The sequence below is a fragment of the Sus scrofa genome, chromosome 2 (genome assembly GCF_054392235.1).
Source record: "Sus scrofa isolate SSC_HxYL_T2T_F1_AM1 chromosome 2, Sscrofa_HxYL_maternal_Yorkshire_Landrace_v2.0, whole genome shotgun sequence".
Classification (NCBI taxonomy): Eukaryota; Metazoa; Chordata; class Mammalia; order Artiodactyla; family Suidae; genus Sus; species Sus scrofa.
In genome coordinates this window covers 135106122-135123937 of record NC_139384.1, presented here as the reverse complement: position 1 = coordinate 135123937, position 17816 = coordinate 135106122, and the positions used below count along the sequence as shown (strand labels likewise).

The window sequence follows — 17816 nt, the reverse complement described above, 5'->3', positions numbered from 1 at the left end:
CTTTCTACTTAGACCTTCTGTCTTTTCCTTCCAGTTCAAGATGAGAATTACTTCAAATATTCCATTTTGGGAGACCAAGGTGCTGAAAAGCCCATCTAAATCAGTCTAGTAAATATCTACAAATTACAGAATCTGTGCATTGATCATGCTGCCCTTTCCTCTAGATTGTACAAAATTCCTTCTTTATCCAGAAAATTCTTCCATTGTATCTGAGATCACTCCCCAACAGCCCCATGAAAACAGAGTATTTCCTTTTCCTAATTCTATAAAATTTACTGGTTAATTTTGTTAAAATACTGATACTACTATAAAATAATTGCATGTGCCATTGCTGCTCAGCAGATTAGGTACTCTTTGAGAGAAATATTCATTTGGGTACTTCTGTATCCCTTCCATATGTAAGCAGATTCTGATTCACATCCTCATGCTTCATAAATATATGAATGTGATTGAGTGTATGAATTTTTAAAAGTCCAAACTTCATCAATTTAGAAATAAGCTTTAAATAATTAATGAAAAAGATCTATTTGCTCAAAACCTATGAACAAAAAATGAAATATTCTCTATAATAATAAAATGAAATTAATAGCATGAAATGGGAGAGCATCCTCAAAAGATGAGGTAAATGAATTATAGACATTAATGAAAGTTTTCCCCAAAACCTTATGAAAAATTTAGCATTATAAAAAAGTAAAGTACAAATGTTAAAAGTGAATACAATTATAGTAATATAAAGCTTTAAAAAAGTTTATTTTGAGATACTTATATTTGCCACTTTCTAAAATGAGAGAGTTACTCTCTTTCACTCTCATTGTCTCATCCCATATGCTCATATTTTGGTTAATAGGTCCACTGTGACAGGAAATAAGAGAAGAAGTTTAAGGCTGGGCGTTATTGTCTGTGCCGAGTCCTGGTCCAGAAGGAATGAAGAGGAAAGATAAGAATATTAGGTACAGAAAATATCAACCAAAGTGATATACATCATTATCCCTTAAAGTTTTGCTGCCATTTGCTCAGCAAGATTTCTTAAAGTTTGACAGTTAGAAAAGAATTCTTAAAGAAAAACATTTTATACGGCAGTAGAATGAATTCAGTGCTTGAATTATTATGTGGGGTCATTAATGCAAAGAAAGTAGATGATAAAACTCACTTGGGAGATTCAGTTAAATGTGTGCTTATTTTAAGTTATATAAAGACTCTGACACACAGAAACTCAGTGGGCCTCTTCAGATTAATGCATGATAAAGAATTTTCCACATGTAAAGAAAAATTTAGTTCAAAGTAAAGAAGCAGATTGCAAGCACTTGGAGCATTATCCATTTGACAAAATACACAACTAGAGACTTTCAGATTTTTAGATGGTTAACTCCTACAAATCTGAACAATTTGTAAAATAGATTATAATTGGGCTTTGTACAGTACTTCAAGGAAATAGATTTAATGCAATATTTTAAGTTCTAATAATTAAGAACAGTAGTATAAAAAGATTAATCTTCCTAAACTCGGTTTCCACAGTCACACAGGGGAAAAACACACAAAAATTAAACAAAAAATACATGCAGAAATAACACATTTTATTTTTTAATCATTTCTAATTCTAGGAGTAATAAATGTGTTGTTCCCTGATGAAAACATCAGGGCAAACATAGATTCTTGTATTATCTTGTGATTTCAAATAGTCATATAATTGTGCTTTTAATTAGAACTCTCTGACTATATTACACAGGGTGTACTTTAGTATTATTTTAGGAAGTGTTGCCTATATTATGCAGATGCTGATCTCTATAACCCTGTCAATCTCAGCTATCAGAGTTTCCTTATACATGGTGGTTTGCAATATTTTCTTACCTGAGATAAAATGATAAAAGAATAAAAGCCTTTATTTTTTGTTTTATTGCCACTGAACTCGGTGTTAAAATTGTACGTAGAAATCTCTTAGACAATCGATTCTTTCCTGACATTCGGTGAACAATTTTTCCTATAAATTGAGTGCTCGGTAACTCCATCAGCCACAGACATTTACATCCCTTCCTCCTTGATTTCCTAATCACAGTCATCTTTCTTCTGATCCTAAGCCTTTGGGGGAAGGTACATAACTTCTTTGCTTCTTAAGAGCTGTTAAGGCCCAGGTACATCTGCAGCTTCACACACAACAAATGACTTAGATCATCATTTGAAGTATGTTTATAAAGCTAATAAGACTTGAGGCCTTCATGCTGAAATACAATCTAATCTAAAGCAGTTAAACTGAGCTCTAGAAGGCATTTTGTACACCCACCCTTTTTGAAGGCACAAATTGAATTGCCCTGGGCTATTTAAATATTTGTATAAAAGCAAATGATAAGCAGCTCCAATTTAAAGAGAGAGGATTACCTACTGCATTTAGTGATTCTTACCTATTTGGGGTCATATTAGGGAGCTTAGTGTTATGTGTATCAGTGATATGATGAGGGATAATACAATTATCCACTATACAATTCACAACGGTGGGTACCCAGTGGCATTCACTAAACTGTGTGCTGGAATCGCTAAGACATTCTTAGTTCCACTAAGTAACTGTAGATATAAAAATCAAACCTGGTTTGGCATAGATCTCTGCCAAAACCTATATTTAAGCTATAACTATGGATAGCTGAGAGATCTGGGCTTCCACAGGCTTTTCCCAGAGCAGTTAACCCTCAGAGACTTCTTCCTCCCACTCTGTCCCTACCCAGAGATAGAGCTACCCTCAGGCCTTATGGATCTTCCACACTTTTAACAGTGATGTTTAAGTGAAAAATTGGTCTCTTTGAGTTCCTTAAGGAGATATATAGGCTCCTGTCCAAGCTGTTAAGAATTTGGGGGAGATAAACACAAGTTTATGGATATAGAACTGTAGGGTACCAATGATTGAATAGTATCTCATAATATACCTTTACTTCTCTGAGCCTACAAACTGAAGAATTCACCAACAGGGGTGGTTCAAGATGGTGGCATAGGAGGAGAATGAACTTGCCTCCTCACATGGACATGTCAAATCAACCTATGGATCAACTTCCCCTAAAAACAACCCGAGAACTAGGTGAGCACATGGTCTACAACAAAGGATAAAAAACATATCAAGTTGGGTAGGAGCGACAGAAAATGTTCTCACCAAAACCCCCAATCCCAGCATACGACAGAGACGGATATCTCACCAGTTGGATGCTTTTCCCAGAGAAGAGAGCTGTTGGATACCCACATCAGGAAGCCTGGCCCCTGGGATCTACATTGGAAAGATAACTTCTCAAAATATCTAGCTTAGAAAACCAACAGGATTTAAGTCCAAGAGTCCCAAAGGGATATAGGGAACTGAGATACCTTCAAGGGCTTGAACATGGTCTCTCTCACACCAAGACCCAAAGAAATCAGAGCAGTATGAAAAGTGCCAAAGCTATGTAGGAAGGAGAGTCATTTGCAGATCTAAAAGCATTGGCTACTAGGGACCGAATCAGTGGAAATGCTACTCCTTGCTCTCCATAGATCAGGACTGGCAGACACTATTGTCACATTGTCACATTCCTCCTCTAATGTGCATAGCAGGGTGAGCTCAAACAAGTGACCGCAGCACTATCCTGCCATCCTGCTGAAGCCAGAGACTTGTGGTACTTAGAGCACTCTTCTGTTCCCTGGCTAGGGTAGAATGTGGGCACCAATGATCATGGCTTTCTCATCTCCCTAGCTGCCATTTCCAAGTGTGGGCAGCAGTGACAGTACCTTGCCCACTGGCTAGGGTTGGGAAAGGTTGGTGGTCACAGCATATTTCCTCTCCCAGATTAAAGCAGACCTGACATCCCCCTTCCCCTTGACTAGGGCTGGTGAATTCAAGCATTCTCAGAATTCTCCTTCTCCCAGCTGATGCACATGCACAAACAAGGGACTCTCCTGCTGTATTTTGAATCCTGTGAGCACACAGAGTCAAGAGACTTTCCCACTGTCTTTCTGAAACAAGAGAATAAGCCCTGTCCATGCACTCTCTAGCTGTCTAGCTAAAGCCAAGAGGCATGCACAATCTACACAAAGGACACGCCTTTTCACCTGGCACTGGTGGCCTGTGATGCTGGTGTTCTTGAGCTTCACGGGACTTAAACAAACAGGCCACGATGCCCAGACACTGCCCAGACAGCAGATTAAAATGTAACCCCAATATTTTTATGGTAAAGGCTTATTTATTTGGCCTAGAACGTCACTGGGAAGGTTTATCACGCATCTAGATGCGAAGAGTCACTCCCAGGGGATATAAGAAGGGGGACATCATCTTTCATCATCCCTTGGCCTCACTATGGCTTGGTAAACTCCCCCCAAAATGAGAACATACACTCATCAGGAGCCCCAGTTTTGGCACATGTCAGCCAGAACACCTCCAGATCTCTGGGCCTTGAGGCCAGAAGAGATTAACATTGGAGCTCCATAGGATTATATACATATGCATACATTAAAATCTGTGTCTAAAGATCTGGCTTCTGATTAGCCCGAAACTATGTGCTAAATGAGATTCCTTCCTTGGAACACTGATAGGTCTTGGCACACTGTCAACAACAGAGGCATATTAGGAATATATTGAGTGGTATAGACAGACACAAAGACTTGAGAGACAACCAAGAGCTAGGGAAGGGTTAAACAAAAAGTATTATCATTTATACAAGGCCATGCCTTTAAGGAAGAAAAGTAGCAGTTTGCCTAATACATAGAAACAAAGAGAATCAAGCAAAGTGAGGAAACAGAAAAATATGTTCCAAACACAAGAATAAGATAAAAACCTCAGAAAAGGACCCTAATACTACTTAAATAAGTAATCTACCTAATAAAGAGTGCACATGGCCATAAACATTCTTGCTGAAATCAGAGCTGAAGAATGTACAAACTAAAATTAAAAATATACTAGAGGTCATCAACACCAGATTAGATGGTATGGGGTAGTAGAAATCACACAATTAGAACAGGGAAAGAAAAATTTTTTTTTTAAAACTGAAGATAGTTTAAGTGGGACAACATCAAGTGTACTAACATTATAGATGAAAATTGGACAGATACATGCAAAAGAATAAAAACTAGAGTACAACCTTACACCATATACAAAAATAAACTCAACAGTAGATTAAAAACTTAAACATAAGACCTGAAACCATAAAACACCTACAAGAAAAACACAGGCACTAAGACTTACTTTGACAAGTATGTCTTAGCAGTGTTATTTTGGATTTGTCTCTTCTGGGCAAAGGCAAAAAATTTTTAAAAAAAAGCAAAGGTAAACAAATGAAACTTAAAAAAAAAATTTTGTCATAGCAGATGAAACCACCAACAAAATAAAAAGTCAACCTACTGAATGTGAGGAGATATTTACAAATCATATATCTGATATGAGATTGAATTTTAAAACATGTGAAGAACTTACACAACTTAATATCATATCAAACAACAAACAATCCCAGTTAAAAAGTGGGCAGAGGACATGAACAGACTGTTTCTAAAGAAGTCATAGAGATGGCCAACAGGTACTTAATAAGATATTAAACATCATTAATCATCAGAGAAATGCAATTCAAAACCACAATGAAATATAACCTCTCACCTGTAAGAATGACTATTAACAAAAAGGCAGCAAACATCACGTGTGAAAGAGAGTAATGGAAAAAGGGAAACCTTGTGCATTGCTGGTGGGAATATAAATTGGCACAGCCACTACGAAAAACAGGATGAAGCTTCCTCAAAAAATTAAGAATAGAATGACCATACAATCTAGCAATTCTACTTCTGGGTATTTATCTGAAGCAAACAAACACATGATTTCAAAAAGATATATATACCCCTATGTTCACTACAGCATTATTTATTTACAATAGAAAAGATATGAAAACAACCTAATCATCCACTGACAGATGAATGAATTAAGATGTGGGGCGTGTGTGTGTGCACCTCAAAACACTACTGGAGCGATTTACTAAGCAGTCTCAATCCTTTGCATTAGCTAAGTGTGTGTTATGGAATATTAGCCTTATAGATGAAATCTTACCATTTGCAACAAAATGGATGGATCTAGAGGGTATTTTCCTAAGTGAAATAAGTCAGACAAAGAGAAATCCTATATGATCTCACTTACATGTGAAATCTAAAAGAAGAACAATAAAAAAATTTTAAACTAAATAAAACTAGACTGAAAGTTACAGAGTGTGGTGATTGTCAGATGAGAGGGGAGTGGGCAAAATAGATGAAGGGTTTTAGGAGATACAAACTTCCAGTTACGAAACATCATGGGGATGAAATGTACATCATAGGGAATACAGTCAATAAAATTGTAATAACTTTGTACAGTGACTGACGGTAACTAGACTTATCATGGCAATCATTTCCTATTACTGTATTGTATGTTAGGAATTAATACAATATTGTATGTCAGTTATACTTCAACTTAAAATAAGAATTCAGATATTAGGATCCCAATTTCAGTCAAGCTGTGTTTCCATGTAGGCATCTGATCTGGACAAATATAAGCAGGATGGGAAGAAAACCTTTGGCAGTTTCTCTATTAAGATAATCAACCATGCTCCAGAGAGTTAAAAGGACATTGTGATTTCCCCCTCTTGAAAGTGAAGGGATAATTTCTATTATTGTCATCAGACGTTTCCAAACCTGCTGTCTTCAAAACACTGCTGGAGTGATTTACTAAGTAGTCTCAAATGTAGGTAAAGTAGGTAAAATCTCCATTCTCTTTGAATCTTGCTTTTGGATCCTACAGAAACACACTCCCTGTCTTTCTATGGAATCCCAATTGAACCTACTTCTTTCCAGTTAGGAAAAAAAAAATTAGTGTCATCTGTTTAAAAGTTCCAATCTCATATCCAAGGAAAAACTGAACAACATTCACGTTTCCTTTCACAGATGCTTACCTTCCTAGTAGGTTGAAAACAGGAAGGATTATAAAGGATGAAAGTCTCTTCACTTGGTTGCAGACCACTGCTTTCAGAAAGCTACTGCCTCTTAGGCCATGCCCTCTGTGCAGCCAGCATCTAAAAATATTCTCTTTGGTATAATGCATGATTGGCTTCTCTGGAATGCACTTTGGGATCTGGGATCCATAAAATATCTTGTCATAGATTATCTGGATCTAGTTCAAACTGTTCCATTCAAAGCCATTCACATATAGCCCTCACTGATGGAGCTGTTTGTCCAATGAGCAGCCTGCTTGGTTTGGATACTTGCAGAATGATTCATCCAAGTTATTTTTATTTATTTATTTTTTTTGGTCTTTTTTTGTCTTTGTTGTTGTTGCTATTTCTTGGACTGCTCCCGCGGCATATGGAGGTTCCCAGGCTAGGGGTCGAATCGGAGCTGTAGCCACCGGCCTACGCCAGAGCCACAGCAACACGGGATCCGAGCCGCGTCTGCGACCTACACCACAGCTCATGGCAACGCCGGATCGTTAACCCACTGAGCAAGGGCAGGGACCGAACCCGCAACCTCATGGTTCCTAGTCGGATTCGTTAACCACTGCGCCACAACAGGAACTCCCATCCAAGTTATTTTTAATGATATCTGCTGCCTAGGGAAACCTCACATTTCCTGAACTCTAACAGGAGCAGTAGAGCTTGCATCACAGTCACCTCCTGTGCCATCTCTCTCCATTCTCTTTCCTCGGTTCTAATTGGAGCTGGTCCAGATCTAAGCAGATGGTTAAGGAGGAATTGCATCCTAATTTCAACTTCTTTCAGATGTTCCCCAAATGTTTTAAACTAGTTTTCCTAATGTTTTGTTCTCCCACTTAGCTTCAAGAAGGGGAAAGAATCACCTCCCCTTCCCCAGAGTGGAAGAAAACCTCTCAGCAATAATCCTATCCCATCTACAAGACTGTAGAATCTTCTACCAGGTTCTTTTCCTTGCAAGTCAAGTTCCTGTATCCTGCACACTGACAGAAGTAGTGGGAGCACGGCTTATCACCAGGAACACCTTCCTGCTGCTCCTTAAGATCTCACAGCAATGAGATCCTGCTGTATAGCACAGGAAACTATATCCAGTCACTTGTGATGGAACATGATGGAGGATAATGTGAGAAAAAAATATATATATATACATATGTATGACTGGGTCACTTTGCTGTACAGTAGAAATTGACAGAACACTGTAAATCAAATGTAAAAGAAAAGATAAAAATCACAGAATAAAAAAGAACTTACACGGAAGTCTTTAAACCCAATTTCTGACTGCTATGGCTCTATTAGAGTGAAGAAAGACATCTTCAGATATGAGTTCCAGTAGCCAGTTCTAGATATATGGAAGAGCTCTAAAAGCCTGTTATTTAGGTCTTAGGAAGGTGAACATTTTTACCCTTACCATGGCCATACCCCTTAATTAGCCTCACTAGGGATAAGAGTAGTTCTGTCACCCCTCATCCTACGGGTAGGGCAGAACAATTCTAGCTAGTCTGATTTTAAATTAACTTATGCATCAATGAATGCTATGCATATACTATATTTTCTACTTAATTAAAACTACATGAACTGTGTTTCCAGATTATTAAAAATGTCTGTGCTTTATGTCCCTGGGAGAAATAGCCACAAGTATCATTATGACACAAAACAGCAAGCTCAACACTAGAGATCACGTGGTAAAGCTTGGCACTAAGCCTCTGCCTGTGAAATTCGTCCTTTTGTTGCTTCATTTTTTAAAACCTGTAGATGACAAATATCTTGAAATTAGTTAGACTAACCCCTCTTCTCTGTTAAAACATAAGAATCGAGTTTTAGGTGCTATTATTCATCTCAGGTAGTTTAAACAGAGCCATTCAATGCTTATTTGTGGTACTTTATAATCGAAGCAATCTTAGTCTTAGGAAAGAATCAAAACAATTCTTAGCAAAATACTGAGTGTTTATTTTTCTTTCAATCGGTAAAATAAAAGCCAAGATATAGAAAGTACTTTCATTTTTAAGTAATACTAAATTGTATTGATTTTTAAAATAACAAAAATATAGAACTTACAGAAATGAGATATCTTTATTTGAAATACATTTGACTTACAATGTTATATTAGTTTCAGGTGTATAGCACAGTGATTCAGTTATTATCTATACATATATATATATACACACACACACATACATATATTCTTTTTCAGATTTTTTTCTTATAGGTTATTACATAATATTGAGTGTAGTTCCCTGTGCTATAGAGTAAGTCCTTAGTGGTTATCTATTTTAAAAATAACTTGAGAGGAGACTACAATTATACTGCTGGAAAAAGGGACTAAATCAGAGCCTCCAACACTCTCACTCCCGGGATCTCAAGCCAACCCTCTCGACTTTCCCCCTGCTAAGTGACACACATTTTTTTAAACTGTGTATTTCTTAAGAATGCCACAATTATAGGTGTCACTTATATTACAGTCATGTAACTGTACTGAATCACATAATGGTGTATAGACAGGTGCTAGGTATTTGATAAAGCCTAGAGCTGGAAGAAGAGGGAGCTTAGTACGAATCCTGCCTCTCCACACACAGCCACACATACACACACACTCCAACAGCGAATGTGCACACACATTCATCAGCATACCTGCACATGGGAGCAAGTCCTGTCAATTCTTTGTGAATTCTGAGATGGCTTTTTTCTCTCAAACCTGAAATGTTTGCCTCCATCTTATGGGTATGACAGGATACATGCACAGCCAGCTAAGGAGAGAGAGTGATTTTAGAAATTTTGCCCAGTCCTAAAAGGGTTAATGCATATGCTCTATCTATGGATTTAAAAAGGATCTTTCTATGTGGGACAACCTTTAACACACATGTAAGCCAAATTTTACCAAGTAAGCTCCTGAACTCATGCTTCCTCAGACCACTAAGTGAACTATCGTGTGTGGTTATTCAGACTTTGCAGTAGCATGCAAACTTTCTCTTTTTCTTTTCTTTTTTTTTTTTTTTTTGCTGTGGGAGGTGCTTTTCTTTAATTGTCACAAAGGCAATTGACACAGAGCCTTAGCAAAGTTTATGCTTAATGAAGCCTGAGTCTACAAAATAAGAGAAACATAATTCCTCAGATTCCTTCGAGAAATCAGAATACCTTGAGTTTCCTGAGGAAAGATTTTTTCAAGACCAAAGTTGAGGATGAGAAGTATTTAAGGGGGAGCCAGGTAAAATAGACAACAGCTGTCTGAAGTGGTACTTTGAGATCATGTGAGGAAAATGCTTTATGGCCTCCAAGGGCCTAAATTCTCGGCCCTCCTTCCACCGCTTCTGACCCCTTTTTGAAGCCTATGGGAATGAATTAGTTAGGTCCCAAATGGTAACTGTACTCTTTTGCTTAGCTCTGAGATGCTAACAAAAAATAACAGCAAGAACACACTTTAAACATCTTTGTGGGTTAGTAGTGTGTGTTCACTTAGGGGAGGCTGAGGAAGAGAGAACATCTATCTCTAGTCACCTGGCTAGGGTCCATCCTCACTGGGCTGTGGACCGTTTCTGTCCCCCTCACATGTACTCCCAGCTAAATAAACCAGAGTGATGGAAGGTTCCCCACGAAAGACACACCACGGGGCAGTGGTCTCTGCCTTCTCAGATCTCACTCCGGCCAACTCACTCTGGGAGAGAAAGAACTGGTCCTATCACATCATTCTTTCACAAAATTAACAAAGAGATCACTGAGGAAAGATTTGGGAAAGGTTATGCATTCTTTTTAAGCTACTAAAAAATGTAAATAAGCCAACCAGGATATATCATACAGCAGGTAACAAGTCTGTTTTTCCCATGTCTCTATCTGCTCATTCTTTTTTCTGCATACACAAGGTACACGGCTTCCCAGCTCTAGGATTCCTGGCTATGTCTCTCTACTTGGCCCTCATTTTCTCATCCTCCTGTGTCTTCCATGCTTCTTGAAATGACCATCCCTACTCCCCACCTCTGCTTCCTTTAATCTGTCTTCATTCAATAAAATCCCCTACAATAAGATACCTTCATTTTGTCTACACAGTCTTCTGGAAGAGAAGGACCATGGACCTCCATACTGTTAAATTCAATAAATTTGGAGTGGGGGTGGCTTTACTTTTGTATTTGGTCCACCATCAAAATTCTCCAAGGCCAGAGTTTGCCTTTTATTTTTTTTTTTTTAACCTCTCTGAATATATGATGCAAATAGCCTTTGTGTTTGCTGTGTTCACACTGAGACCCCAGAATTAAGTTCTTGGCCTGTGCTCTTTGCTCTGGGGTTTTACCCAAGCTCAGAGTTTTCACTACATCACCCATGTGCTGATGACTCTAAGCTTTAATGCGCACATTGTGTCACTGTCAGACTCAGTCATGTGGAATATCCTGAAAGACCATATAACAACCTTTCCACATTCATTTTAATCATCATTCATCCAAAATTTTCCTTTCTTTTATATTCTTATAGTCTCTATGTGTACATATAGGGAATTAAAACTATATATAGTTTCTTGAGCTGCATATGTAGCAAATGGAAGTTCCTGGGCTAGGGACCGAATCCAAGCCACAGATGCAGCAACACCAAATCCTTAACCCTCTGTGCCACAGTGGAAACTCCTTTAATGCCCAATATTGCCTATAAACATTTTCAATGAATAAATTCATAATGTTAAACAAAAATCATTACTGATGGAGTTCCCGTCGTGGCGCAGTGGTTAACGAATCCGACTAGGAACCATGAGGTTGCGGGTTCGGTCCCTGCCCTTGCTCAGTGGGTTAACGATCCGGCGTTGCCGTGAGCTGTGGTGTAGGTTGCAGACGTGGCTCGGATCCCGCGTTGCTGTGGCTCTGGCGTAGGCCGGTGGCTACAGCTCCGATTCAACCCCTAGCCTGGGAACCTCCATATGCCGTGAGAGCGGCCCAAGAAATAGCAACAACAACAACAACAAAAAAGACAAAAAGACAAAAAAAAAAAAAAAAAAAAAAAAAATCATTACTGGTTCATCTAAATTAATCGCATGAATTAAACTAATTTCATGTTCACCCAAAACAATCAAGTTAATTAAGTAGAGACATAACTCTAAAGATTCAAAGTATAAATTCACTAACAAGTCTCCTTCTATGAAGCAATTCATGGCTTCTCTACCTGATCCTGCCTCCAACAATATAAAGAAATCTAGAGAAAAAATGATGATCTGTGTGTTCCACCATAATACTTTACAAATAAAAACTGTAGAACTGATCATATTATATCCAGAGACATTACTTAGGTCTACATCTTACTATAGTTTCAGTTTCCTAAAGACTAACACTACACTTAATCTGGTTTTATCTGTGCCTGACATAGCTGGCACTTGATGTTTTTGGATAAATAATAGCATACAGTAGACTTATTTTCAGTGTTGGATAGTCTCACTTAAATTTTTAATGTCAGATTTTATTAGATGATGAAATATTTGGTTTTAAATATCTGTCAATTAATTTTTACTAAGATACCTATTGTGTTCAAAATATAAATATAGCTAACTAGTTAATAGCACCTATTTGAAGACAACTTTATTGGTGAAGGATGAAGTGTATGTAAGTATTGAAATGAATTTAGTACAACTCAGTTGAGACACAGGGATGCAAATCTAAACTACTTTGAGATTTTTTCTTTCCTTTTTTTTTTTTTTTTTTTTTTTTTTTTTAAATGGCTGCATCAATAGCATATGAAATATCCTGGGCTAGGAGTCGAAACAGAGTTGTAGCTGAGGCCTATGCCACAGCAACAGCAATGCAATGTCCAAACTTCATCAGTGAGCCACAACAAGAACTCCTGGGAGCTTTTTCAACTGCACACCACAGACAATAGTACATAATTCCAAGCATTTTCTCTGACAACCTCCAAGAGTCATTCCCAGGAGGGTGACAGGGTTACAAACTGGAGTGTGCCCTTTCTCTCAGGTGATTTAGAGTCAAAACATCAGAGGGAAGAAAAAAAGTGAGAATCAACACAATATATTATTTTTATCTGCATAAAATATACATAAATTAGCTATTTTACAGGAATATTCCAAGAATAATGATCCCCAAAACAAGTTTTAAATCTCCTATAATTCTCAGGGCATTTTGACTTAATGAGATTATTCTAATTTTATATCCCTAAATCAATTTTGTGAATTTTGACCATGATAATGCAACTTTTTATGAAATGGATATTACTCTTAGTCTTCTGCAATCATTTCAAGATCATATACTGAAACTTAAGACTGCTGCCTAGAAGATTCTAAGTTATCTAAAGAAAACCAAGTTTATTATATGACAAACTTAGTTGGCAGTCTGTGATTTCTAGGGCTTAAATACAAAAGCTGTAAATATAATATTTAGTGAGGTGGCTCAAATTGCTTCATACTCTGAAAACTTTTATTTACATAAAATTTCTATTTCATTTGTTATGATCAATTACCTGAAAATCATTTCTGAATGATCGAGTAATTTTATAACCTTAAATATAATATTTTAGAAAGCAATAACAAAAATATAATCCAGGAGCAAGTGACCCTTAAATTATCTCTTTTGCAGACAAAATTAAAGAAAAACCAATACTTTGATTGGTAAATAAAGCTAAAGTTTTATTATTACAACATGTAGCTCTCACACTATTAAAAATATTGGTAACTTCAGAATCTACCAGCCAAGAGGGTGATTATTTACTGACAGAATTTTATTTTTCAATATTTGCTGTCCAGAGTAGACACAGGTCAAACTTCCCTTGATTTAAAAAGCAAAAGCAATCCTTCCACAGAAACAGCAACTCAAAAGAAAAGTGAAAGGTACTAACATGGTTTTATAGGAACTTTCTTGGCATCTAAGAACTTAGCTTGGATATTCACAAAGCTCTACCACACTGAGAAACTGAGTCCCTCAAAGACTTTTAGTGTGAGGTGCTTTACAAAATAAAAACATAAAAAGTCATTATTTGTTCTAACTCAAGTCAAAAATATGCCACCCATATTCAGATCATTAATCTCAATACCTTTTGTGAAAAGAGGAAAAAATGATATTCATGGCTATAAACTGTTCAAGCATATTTGATGATTTAAATAAACCTCGTTAAAGTCAGACTCCTCTGAACAAAGTCATTCAGTGCTCTACAGAAACATGGGCACATAGCAATCTTCTGAGCATTAGATAAAATCAGAAGCTATGCGTCCTGACTTCATGAAGCTACGGGTGTGAGTGAGCATGGCAAATGTGGCACAAGCTAACTTTATTTTAGCTTTCCACAGAGACATTAAGCAGCTCATGACTACACCATAACTCAATATGCATAAACAGTCTATTACATAGCAGGGGCTGCCAGATTTTCATTTCCTACTGTCTAGACAGCCAGTCTAAACACTGTATTCTGATGCCTCGATGGAGTGTAATTCTCCAAAGATTTCCTAAAGCTCCTGGTAGTAACTATGCTAGACATACTCATTTTATTGCTTTTCTAAAGTACAGTTTGTGTCCAGAGAAACAAACTGTAGGATTCTTAAACAGTAAGGAAAAAAAAAAAAAAAGATTCAGTCATCCTTTAACTTGTAAAATCAATAAATCCTTAACAACCAGTTACCCACTCTCAGTCCACAATCCTCCTGATGGCTTTTAAACTGTGCTCAGCAGGCAGCCTGAACATTTTTTAGAGGAGGAAATATTGCATTTTCATGAAATACACAGTGTGCAAAATGTTGCCTGAGAAACCCCTAGAATTAAAATCAATGCTCTCTATAGATTATTATAATATTCAATATACTGACAAGTCTAAAAAGAATGTTTCACAAAAAAATGGAATAACATAACCACATCTTCAGCTCCACAGGGAACAGTCAATGATAATCAGTTTTAAATCAAAACCAGAAGAAATGGGTTAAATAGGAGGTTAACCAAAGGATGACCAGAGATAGTTAAATTCATTCAGGGCTGCCAGTGAAGTGTTTAATATCAGAATATAATTCATTAATCGGGTGTAGAAACAAACCTGGGATTAAAAGTCAGAGAAAGACAACGGGTAAAAAAGAATCAGACAGAATTCAGGCCACAGACATTGTCAAAAAAACATTCAGAAGAGAGTAACAAGATATCAAAATATGTGAACAATTTTTTGACATTAGGAGAGCTTCTAAAGTTCCATGGGAGTAGATTATATGGAAGTTATTCATTTGTGTTGGCTTTCCAAATACTATGATCTTTTTATATGCAGCAATGATTTTGTTTTTGGTTTTTTTCTAAATCCTTATTATAAACCAGAATTCCTGAAACATAATATGTTCAGAAAATGTTCACAGAAGATACTGAATGAAAAGAGGCAGAAAGGACTAATATAAGCACCAAATGGTGCTTGATGATACCTGACTCAGCTTGCTTGTAAAGGTCTAGAACCTACAAATAAGCCTTAGCCTACAACTGCAAAGATAGGTAGGTATGCAGTAGTGTACAACAGAAATGAAGCAGAAAATCAGCTTAGAGCAAACAGATCCTGACATAGCTTTTGTCAAGTAAAATTAGAAGGACAAATCTCATGTTTCTGGGTTTATGGTGAATGTAGTAATCCAGCTCTGAAAAACATTGCACAGGAGTCCCTGTTGTGGCACAATGAAAAAAAAAATCTGACTAGTATCCATGAGAAGGCAGATTCCATCCCTGGCCTCGCTCAGTGGGTTAAGGATCCGGTGTTGATAGGAGGTATGGCGTAGGTTGCCGACGTGGCTCCAAATCCCCATTGCTGTGGCTGTGGTGTAGGCCGGAAGCAATGTCTCTGATTCAATCCCTAGCCTGGGATTTTCCATATGCTACAGGTGTGGCCCTAAAAAAACAAACAAAAAACCCCAAAACCAAAAAGCAAAACAAAACACACTGCACAGGCAAATCCCCTATTCACCCTCCCCATTAGAAGCTGCAGCTCTGCTACTATTTGTGTGATTTCATATTACATTCTCTTGCTCAAATACAAGCATGATATTATGCCCTTTAAAATATTAACAATATTTTAATATTATAATTAAAAACTAATGTGGCTTTAAGAATTCAGCATCATCTATTATCCCCAGCCACAGAGAACCAAATTTCTTAAATCTTATAATTTCTTATATAAGAGAATTAATAATACAAATATATAAAAAGCTATATACACATTGTTAAAATTATCCCCATGTGACATTATTTAAACATTATTTCTGTATAGCAGAAATTGACAGAACAATGTAAATCAACTATACCAAAAAATAAAAAAAGTAAGCAGACTTCATTGCTGTATAACTTATATAAAATGCATGTTTTAACTCTACAATTAAGGATCCGGCCAAAGTTATCAATGTATGTAATCACATCATCAATCAAGAAACATTGTCTAGTTTAAGTGTGTATGTATTCAGTATATATAGTTTGATAAATTCATGCCAAAATCTCTTATGTCTGGGGATGATGCTATTATAAATGGAATTATTTTCGGCATTTCACTTTTTGTTTGTTAATTGTCAGTGTACAAAAATGAAATTATTTTAATCATCTAAAAATATTAAGACTTGTTTTGGTGTGGTCTATACTGTTTAATGTTCCATGCATTCCTGAAAAGAACACATGCACATTCTTTGTTGTTGAATGGATTGATGAACATTTACCAATCAAGTCATGTTAATTGATAGTGTTAAGTATTCTTTTACTCCTAATTTTTGGATTACTTTTCTATCAATTTCTAAGACAAGAATGCTGAATCTTCAACAAAAACTGTTCATTTATTTCTCCTTTCACTTCTATCAATGGTTGCTTCATGTATTTTAAAACAACTATAACTAGGTATCTATTTTTCTAGGATTTTTATGTCATGATAAATTCACCACTGTATCATTATGAAATATCTCTATCTCTGGTAATATCCCTTGCCATGAAATCTACTTTGTGTAATTTTAATACAGAAATTCCAGCTTTCAGAGTTCCCACTATGGCTAAGTGGGTTAAGGACCTGACGTTATCTCTGTGAGGATGCAGGTTCGATCCATGTCTTCTCTCAGTGTGTTAAATATCCAGCATTGCAGTAAGCTGCAGCATAGGTCGTAGATGTGGCTTGGATCCAGTGCTGCTGTGGCTGTGTCACGACTTGTAGCCACAGCTCCAATACAACCCCTAGCCCAGGAACGTCCACATGCCATAAGTGCAGCTGTAAAATGAAAAAAAAAAAAAAATTCTAGCTTTTTTTTTTTAATCTTTTGAATTTATTGGGATATAGTTGCTGTACAATGTTGCATTATCATATTTGGAGCAAAGTGTTCAGAAATACATATACACACATCCATTCTTTCCTCCCCATAGGGTATTACAGAACACTGAGTAAACCTCCCTGCACTCTACAATAGGTCCTTGTTAGTTATCTATTTTATATATAGAAGTATGTGTATGTTAATCCCATCCTCCCAATTCTCCCCTGCCCCAGTTTCTCCTTTGTTAATCCTAAATTTAGATATCTCAACATCTTTGAGCTTATTTCTGTTTTGTAAATATGTTCTTCTGTATCATTTTTATTAGATTCCACATGTAAATGATAAGATATGATACCTGCCTTTCTCTATCTGGCTTACTTCACTTAATATGATAATCTCTAGGTTTGTCCATGTTGCTGCAAGTGGCATTATTTTGTTCTTTTTTTTAATGGCTGAGTAATAGCCTATTGTGTGTGTGTATATATATATACACACATATATATATGTATGTATATATATATATGTGTATATATATATATGTATATATATACACACCATATCTTCTTTATTCAATCCTTTGTCAATGGACATTTAGGATTTTTATCTTTCTTTATCTTTTCATGTTAACTCATCTGTTATATTTAAATGATTTTTAATTGAAAATATAT

At 36.5% G+C, this 17816-nt stretch overlaps 1 protein-coding gene across 28 annotated transcripts in view; it reads right to left on the bottom strand.

Moving 5' to 3' along the window:
* Positions 1-17816, bottom strand: part of LOC100524732 (protein FAM170A) — a 689565-nt gene that overhangs the window by 557124 nt on the left and 114625 nt on the right. For 6 of the 28 annotated variants that reach the window (XM_085014391.1, XM_085014381.1, XM_085014395.1 and 3 more), the window contains exon 2: positions 9567-9682. The exons of the other annotated variants lie outside the window; for them this stretch is intronic. The gene's annotated coding sequence lies outside the window, so the exon portion shown is untranslated. The remainder of the gene's footprint in view (positions 1-9566; positions 9683-17816) is intronic. 28 annotated transcript variants of the gene reach the window in all.